This window comes from Tachypleus tridentatus, chromosome 7 (assembly GCF_004210375.1).
Source record: "Tachypleus tridentatus isolate NWPU-2018 chromosome 7, ASM421037v1, whole genome shotgun sequence".
NCBI classification, from domain to species: domain Eukaryota; kingdom Metazoa; phylum Arthropoda; class Merostomata; order Xiphosura; family Limulidae; genus Tachypleus; species Tachypleus tridentatus.
In genome coordinates, this window is record NC_134831.1 from 187,642,185 (window position 1) to 187,651,915 (window position 9,731).

Sequence of the window (9,731 nt, forward strand, 5' to 3'; positions counted from 1 at the left end):
ATTTTTTTTAAATCTGCTTGACAAATTAACGTTCCTGGAAGCGAGTCTGCGTAATGTCAAATGCTAGAGGACAAACAACGGCATGGGTATGATGTTAATAAGAAGATGGTAGTGGAAATAAGAACCAATCAAAAGTAGTTGTAACGTATACTCGCAGGTGAGTGTGAAAATACATATAATTGAAATAAAACTTAAGAGATTCTAATTAGTCAACAATCTTTCGAATTACCACTACAAGATCACATAAATACACGTTTCCGAAAGTCCTTTGGGACGGATGTTGACCCTATGGTTGACTTTCGTGTTTTGGAGCTGGCGACCCCATTAAATATTTACCACACTTGTAAGTGTATATTATGGGTAACAGTCGCTTCCTTAACGTGGACAGTGATTGGATAGAGACTGCTGACCAACTACCTCCCCTCTAGTCATATTAATAGCTCAGAATTAGGTACCGGAGAAGTTAGCTTTACCACAAGTACGTAATACGTTATCCAGAACTGTGAAGTCTCAGAAAATTACGGATAGAGCCAAATGTCGACCGAATATTTATAGGGTCACATTCAGTTTACTTGCAGGTTTTACAATTTCTGTTGCTTCCAGTCGTTGATGTAAGAGTATCTTTGCAACAATGTTTTGATTAAAATTTATGAAGTGTCCTGAATAGAGTAGTTCATCTCATTAGTTTATCTGTTTAATAATTTTACAAAAGCCACTCGAGGGCTATCTGCCATATCGTCCTGTGATTGACTAGTTGCAAGATGGATAGTTAACGCCTCCATCCACACTTGAACTACTCTTTTATGGTAATTATTATACCAACCAATATCGTGCTAATTGTTAGTATCAGTTTTAGTGGTATTGCGAAACTTTAAATACTTAAAACCGAGAAAAAATGAAAATAACCAGTATTAATATAAATTATTATTAATTAAATATATATTAAAACTTCTTTTATGTGTGGATTCACCATAAACTGATAACTAGTTTTAAATTTCTACATAACTGGCCATTCCTTGTGACCAAATAAACTTAAGTAGTCAAAACCAACTAACAATTGATATCGTAGTCATAAATATTGGCCGTTAGATGCAAGGCTTACCTGTAAATAACGTAACAGTTGTCATTCTTTGAAAATTACCTCCCTGGTGGTAATACTAAGTTAGCTGTCATCCCTCGCGCCGGTTATTTCACCGCTTATTTAAAGTAAAGTTCGACTCGCCTGAAAAGATAAGAACAAAATCTGCAATATTTTTTTAAACACAATCCATGACAGTTAACACTAAAAATAACTTAAATAGAACAAAAATATAGTTTAAAAAAAATTGTTTAACTCAAAAACTGACAATGAACTCCAAGGGTGAAAAAAAATTGGGATGTTTCTTAAATACCTTAAACTATTAAAACTACAAACCCAATAATTTATCAAGATCATTCTAAACTTAAGTGTTTTAAAATATTCTAGTTTTAAATTATTATTAGGTTCTAAATTATTTGCTTGGATTATTTTAACTTTACAATTCTTGAGAAACAATTGAAACAATTCATGTAACAATGACAATCCTCAGATTTTCACCGGCAAAAAATATTTCTATCTTGAGGACTTAATAAGAAATATTCGATGAAATACTGAACAATTTTTACAACAAATGTAAATTAATAATTTTAAAAACTCTTTAACTTCAAACAATCACCTTGCTTCACGTCGTCTGTTGATTCTTTACTTAGATAAAGTATTATAAACTTAGTAGTTGTATTATGTAGAAATTGGAATGAACTCTATAGAAGCAGTAACGTTTGACTAGATCTGCTTTTGTAAGAAAGTTTGAAAACACTGACAAAGTACATCTGGAATGATACTTGACGTTTTGCAATACATATACACCACCAATCTAAGCAATCTTTCCAACACCCGTTGTTCACGTGATGAGACACAGACGTCATAGTAACCTTTGTCCAGCGGCAATAACCTCGAAGAAGGTTTAGTTTTATCACGCTGAGACAGGAAAGGACCTAATGTTTGGATCTGGTTCGTCAATATACTTCACTTGCTGTTGTGTTGCAAAATGTGCGCATAGACGAAACCATATTGATTACACCCTTAATTGCACCACGTGTTTCTATGGATAGTTTCCGTGAGAAGGCAGTTAAAAAACTAATGCTTTTCTTAGATAACCACTGCTGTTAACCTCTAAGAATGGAAATTCCCCATGGAAAGTGTAGTGAAAGTTAAATACTTAATGGAAAACTCGTACTGACAGATATGCTCCTGTACCGAGTCATTATTTGTATAAAATAACAAAGTTAAACAAAGATCTATTTTTTTCCTACTTAGTTTAGGCTTAAGCTCTGAATGTTTAGCATTGTTATAAACGCATGTGCTCAGGAATATTCCAAATTTATTTTGCTGGAGTCATGACTTGTTGCTGTGCCACTGGAAGTTGTTGGGGGTTTAAAGAAATGTAATAATTATAAAACCGAATAAAAATGAAATTCTACTTGCTTTGTTTTTGTGACGTTGGATCCTGTATGTAGTTCCCAAGATCACTCAGAAATGTGTATTGTATAATTATGTAATGAATTCTATTAGAAGAGTTACTGAAAGGTATACAATAATAATTCCATCTAATAATAAGCGGTCTTAATTGTGAGTAGTAGACAAACTGTTCAAACTTTTATGACCACTCTGCTCTAGTTAATAAGTTAAGTCCCCTCAAGGTCCCGGCATGGCCAAGCGTGTTAAGGCGTTCAACTCGTAATCCGAGGGTCGCGGGTTCGAATCCCGGTCCCACCAAACATGCCCACCCTTTCAGCCGTGGGGGCGTTATAATATTACGGTCGATTCCACTATTCGTTGGTAAAAGAGTAGCCCAAGAGTTGGCGGTGGGTGGTGATGACTAGCTGCCTTCCCTCTCGTCTTACACTGCTAAATTAGGGACGGCTAGCGCAGATAGCCCTCGAGTAGCTTTGCGCGAAATTTAAAACAAACAAATAAATCCCCTCAGTACTAGCGATGTTTCCAGCCCGCTAATTTTGACAAGTCTACCAAGCAGCCTTTTTACATGTAAAGACTCGTGTTACATATCTGTGATATATTACTAATGTAGTTATTACAGTCTATGAAATCTAATGTTAATCTACCTTAAACTATAAATACTTGAAATGCATACCGAATGACTTACATTTAATAGTGTAAATTGCTACAAATAACGGGGAAAACAAACGAATTTACGTTTCACTTAGTGTGTGGTAAGTTCCAGTTAAATGGTCACAGAACAATAACATAGCCTGTGTAAATAAATATATGACTGCTAGTGTATTTGGTCTACTTTCACCCTTATCTTTCTATCATAACGGTTGAGGAAGACCTTGGTAAAGAAAGTCTGTGGGCTAATAAAGTCAACAAACCAAACACAACCAATCTTAAAGCAGAAAAATACTTTAAAGGAATTTAGTATAGGACTGAGAAAGTCAGATATTGTCGATACAGTTTCAACTCTCTTTGGAGTGATAAACCTATACTGTGTTGTAATTAGAATAGCATAAAGAAAGTTGTTTATATCCTGCAGGGTAGCGGCTATGCTATTTATATGCTCTATGTTGAGTCAACAAACACAGTGTAATCTTGATGGAGTTTGGTAAAGCAGTGAGTTTGAAAGACTGAGTGCTTAGACTTGCGAGTTGGAGCACATACACATAGAATAAAAACGTTATTTATGTTTTATATAAGACGTGTTATGTTTTTGTTTTTTGTTTGTTTTTTTACACAGTTACCATGGAAGAAATTGGTCTCGTATCACATCAAAGTAGTTTAATAAAATGAAAAATGTGAAAAACAAAATGCTTGGGTTTGTGAGTCACAGTACGTATGTATATGTATACGATGAAAAATGTATTTATATTTTATATAAAACATATTATGTGTTTTATACAGTAGCTAACAAGCACACTATAGAAACAGTTAACCCAGGATTACACCGAAAGGGTATAATAAAAAAAAGTGTGAGAAACAGGATGTTTAATTAATGTTTGTGTTAGGGTATATGAGGCAGTTCTTATGATATCCTTATCAGAGATTGTACAAAAATTGGTGAAAATGTCAGTGTTGTACATTTTATTTAAACATAAATTACTTTGACCTCAAAATTCAAAAGCTGTTGTATTTATCTTACTGAAGAAACACCAAACGTTCACCTACCAGTGTTTGAGCTGTCTTCCAAATTACATCAAATTCTAGTAATTCTAAATAGTTTAATGGATAAAGTTATAGATTTTTTTAGAAAGTTTGTCTGAAAACTGAAGATTTTTTATTTTGCATCAACAAAGACCTTTCTTTTATTGTAAACCTTGAAGGATAAAATTAAAATAATAATTTTGATTAATATAACGTGCATCCCTTATATTTGTTGAACTTTTTCGATAGCTATATCAAGGTATTGTTAAGTCGACGAATCTGGATGATACGTTTAATTTTTATACCTTATTGTAGTATTTACTGTGAAGTGGTGTGATTTGTTGATATCAAAGTTCAGAAGATGGCCCCAACTTTCAGGCTGAAGTTACTAGCCATCGTACGAAGTTTGGGGGTTCGAATCCCCATTCCAACTAGCATTGTCAACCATTCAACCGTAGAAGTTTTATAATGTGACGTATTAAAAAGTAGTCCTAGAGACGGCAGTGGGTAGTGATAACTAGCTGCCTTCCCTCTACTCTGTCTTTGCTAAATTAAGAACAGCTAGTACTGATCGTCCTCGTGTAGCTTGGCGTCAAAATCGTAAGAAACCAAGCCTAACAATAACAAATGTTTGAAGTTTGAAGAAGACATGAACAGATAGAGAAAAATGCCTTTCAGCGGCACAACGGTATGTCTGCAAACATGCAACGCTGGAAACTAGGCCCGATATCCGTTGTTGGCAGATCGTAGATGGCTCACTGTGTATATTTTATTTAACTTCAAACAAACAAAATGCAAGTGGTTGATATTAGTTTGAAAACGAAAACAACGCCATGAGTCATACAACATTCTAACCACGTTTCAAGGCTAATGTTGGAAAAGTATAGCTAGACGTAAGACCGGCGAATAAGATTTGTCAATTCAACTACAAAAGGACATAACGGTTGTTTGTCTTTTCAAAGCGGATTCTATATATTGCTGCAATATTCCCTCGAACAAAATACTGAGAATAGAGAGAATGAAAAAGCAAACAAGCTAGAAAAAGGCTCCCTCGATGAGTTTTTAGTTATATTAAAAATTCATATAATTAAATAAACGTTTCTTTCAAGTCCTACCTAATTAAAAGCACGTACATGATCACATATAGCAGTCGAATTCCAGCTACCAAGATGAAACTTGGTGTTGTGCGAAAAGCCTCGTCGGCACTGGATGTGACAAACATAGTATACCGACGTAATATTATGTATTTTTCTTTCCTTTCACTTATACATCCTTAGAATTTACTACGGAGGAATGAATGTCTGGTGAACTCGTTTAGTGAGATGTTTTATCTATTAGGTTTCTGAGCGCGGTGCACGAGAGGCTATCTGTCGATTGCTAGAACTGAACTCAGAATTTTAGCATCATATGTCCTAAAGCTTACTGCTGAACCAAGATGGGAGACCAGTTGAGTAAATATGAAAGACAGTTACTGTGTATTCATTTTGTGATTTCCTGGTCTTATCAATCACCTTGTTTTTCTTTTTACAGGATTCGATCTCATAGTATGTTAATCTGGTTTTATATTATCTGTTTACAGGATTTGACCTTATATTTCGCTATTCTGGTTTTATTTTCTATTTACAAAGCTTATAATGTTTACAATAAAAAGCTAGGTTTTTAAAAGCTTACGTTAAGCAATCTAGTATGTGTTTTTTACATAATACAAAATATAATTCAATAATTAATGTCTTAAAAATCATAGCCTCTACAGATAACTGTCACACAACACCCTCAAGATTTGATCATTAGCACTTACAAAATTAGCACAAAATAAACCTACTAACGTATATCTTTTGCCACGAAAATATTACAATATCAGGAATAGATATAATAATATTTACACTCTAGCAATCAAAACTTGTATTAAATGGTGAAAGACTCGCATCGTGTCTAAATCACTATACATTTTCCACACGCAGCGGTGATGTTTACTGTTTACTGATACCGATACACTTTAACCGTTCTCATCACAATCGGTGTTGTTGGTTTTAATTAAGCACAAAGCTACACAATGAGCTATCTATGCTCTGCTCATCACGGGTATCGAAACCCGAATTCTAGCATTGTAAGTCCGCAAACAATGCCGTTGTGCCACTAGGGGGCTCTCATCATAATTACGTGGAGTGTTTATAACCACGGCAACAACCCAAGGACTAATGTGTGGACGTTACAGACCCTCACAAAGCTCCTGCTGTAGAGGTGTTTCGTAAGGACTAATGTGTGGACGTTACAGACCCTCACAAAGCTCCTGCTGTAGAGGTGTTTCGTAAGGACTAATGTGTGGACGTTACAGACCCTCACAAAGCTCCTGCTGTAGAGGTGTTTCATAAGGACTAATGTAGGTATGTTACAGACCCTCACAAAGCTCCTGCTGTAGAGGTGTTTCATAAGGACTAATGTGTGGACGTTACAGACCCTCACAAAGCTCCTGCTGTAGAGGTGTTTCATGAGGACTAATGTGTGGACGTTACAGACCCTCACAAAGCTCCTACTGTAGAGATGTTTCATGACCCTGGTTTTGTCCTCTTCTTCTGCAGTACATTATCTACTGAAGGAGGTATTTATCAAATAAAACTGTTAAGTTGTTTCAAACGCTCATAAATGTACGAAAAACGAAGATATGTATATATATGTACTCAAAAAGTTCCCCCTTTTGTAGTTTGTTTCTTTTTTAATTTCGCGCAGACTTACACAAGGGTTATCTGCGATAGCCGTCCCTAATTTAGCAGTATAATACTAGAAAGAAGGCAGCTAGTCATCACCACCCACCGCCAACTCTTGGGCTACTCTTTTACCAACGAATAGTGGGATTGACCGTCACATAATAACGCTCCCACAGCTGAAAGGGTGAGTATGTTTAGTGTGATGGGGATTCGAACCCGCGACCCTTATATTACGAGTCTAGCGCCTTAACTACCTGGCCATGCCGGACTTCCCCTTTTCATTTAAGATTTTATTTTGTGAAGTAAAAAAATACTTGTAAAGTATTTAAATAAACGAGAAACTGATACTACACTATCAGTAATGTAAATTTGTTGAAAGTTTTTACAACATTGGTTGGCATGGTGACGTGTGCTGATAAGAATGTGTTCAATGGAAAGTGTTCCATTACGGAAATTTCCACTCGTGTTAGAGCAACTGTTTCCTGATAGCGATTAGAGGACATTTTAATTATCACAGGTCATAAAACAGTGTAAAGACAAAGTGTATTTATTACAAATCTCCATCACTGATTAATGCTTTGATATGTGGCTTAGGAATCAAAACGAATATTAAAATTTGTTACTAATGCTGTTTTCGCTTAATAGTACCCTGACTCTATAAGGCGTGGCACGACCTTACAGTTCGGGTGTTCGATTCGAATACCCGTCATTAAACAAGCTCGCTCTTTCAACCATGGGGACATTGTAACATGACGATCAATCCCACTGTTCGTTGGTAAAAGAATAGTCTCACAGTTGGAGGTGGGTGGTGTTGGCCAGTTCCTTCCCTCTAGCATATCACTGCTAAATTAGGGACGGCTCGCACAGATGTTCCTCGAGTTACTTTGCGCCAAATCCAAAATACAAACAAACGAACTTTTGTTCATGCGCCTGACACGTATCTAGACGTTTTACAGGCATCAATAGTGTTGTTTTGGATACTAGAATAAAGTAAAGAAATATAAACTACTAACCGAGATACGATATTTTCTGTTAAACTGCTTACTTTATTCAAATAAAGTAAGATAAATGTTTAATATTCATCAGGAATATTTTTATCAAACATCTGGTAATGTGAACAATATAGAACATTAAACATTATGTGCACATAATGTGTTATAAACTAGTTTAGTTTTTTCCTACAGTCTTTTCTGTCTCTCTGTCTCGCTTTTATTAGAGTCATTTCTTTATCTGGTTGGCGAATTATTTACATATGCATATACAATAAATGATAGTTTTGAGTAGATGACAATATTTCTATATACTTAGTACACGCCTTTTTCTTTCATTAGTAAGTTAACACACTTCTTATACATTTATTATATAACTTTAATGTTCACATTAATAGATGAAATAGTCATAATATTATATATTAGTGTGGTGCCATAATCTCTGATAAACAAAATTCGTAATAAGTGTATTGTTTCATAATAGTAAATATATTGACTTCTATCAAAGTCATATGCTACTTTATCTCTTTGAATGTTCGAAGACCTTTCATTTCAATCTGATAATTTTAGCTCATGGAAAAGTACTTTCGTTATCCGTCAGTAATCAGACAAAACTCTTCTTTTACGTTAATATTTCACCATGTCCTCAACTCTAACCACGACGCCCTCCAGCGGCACAGCGGCATACTGCGGACTTACACTGCTAGCAATCAGGTTTCGATACCCGTGGTGGGCAGAGCACAGACACCCAATGCATAGTTTTGTGCTTAATTCAATACAAACAAACCTATGTAACCATGACATTATGAGCAGTTCATTGGCACATCAACCTAGCCTGCAGGAATGAATTACACTTGACATATTGCCAAGTGGCTAAGGTGCTCGAGTTTTAATCAGGGGATCGCGGGTTCGAATTATCATCACATCAAACATGCTCACCCTTTCAGTCCTGGAGGTGGTATAAGTTACGATAAATCCCACTGTTTGTTGGTAAAAGAGTAGCCCAAAGTTTGGGGTTGGTGGTGATGACTAGCTGTTTGCCCTCTTGTCTTACACTGCTCAATTAGGGATGTCTAGCGCAGATAGACCTCGTGTAGCTTTGCGATAAATTCAAAAACAAAACAAATACACCTGACAGTTTAGCAAAACTGTATTTCAGATATAATAGACAGCAGTCACCTCTATCACCAAACCAACTAACCCCTTGAACAAGTAATGTTAAAAGTACTTACCCCGATAACCTTTATCAGACTTGCAACAAAATTATTAACATAGTACTTTGTTTCCTGAAATTTCATTCCATATCTCAGAAAATAACGACACAAATCACCTTTAGATTTTGACTATAATAACTTCTCTCCGTTTTACATATATATATATATATTATTTTTATATGGCCAAGAATCTTAATTACCAGTTCACTTCCACCTATCCAAACTTCCATGGTACTTGATACCTTTTCATGGTATTTTTCTTAATATTGTTTCACAAATTACACATGAGAACTTTCAGATCAAAGAGTAAATGGCTTTTTCATAGTTTCGTGATATTCATTAAGAGCTGAATTATCTGTTCTAAGGCAAGCTGTCAGTACTAATCCAGCTGCTCTAGTTGTGCTAAGACATTTCTGGTTCGTACAGTTCAAGTTCTGTTGACTATTATACTAAATAGTTTGTTCTTTCTGTGACTCCAAACCACAATACGTAAGAGAGAAACATTATCACTGCAACCTTTCTTCCGTATATGGCGCTGTTTGGAGTTTGATTTTCCTCAACCAGCTGATCATGTGGAGTCACATAAGTATTTGCCCCAGCATACTCCTCACCAATTGTATCTAATTTATTGAACAACTTACAATTTAAT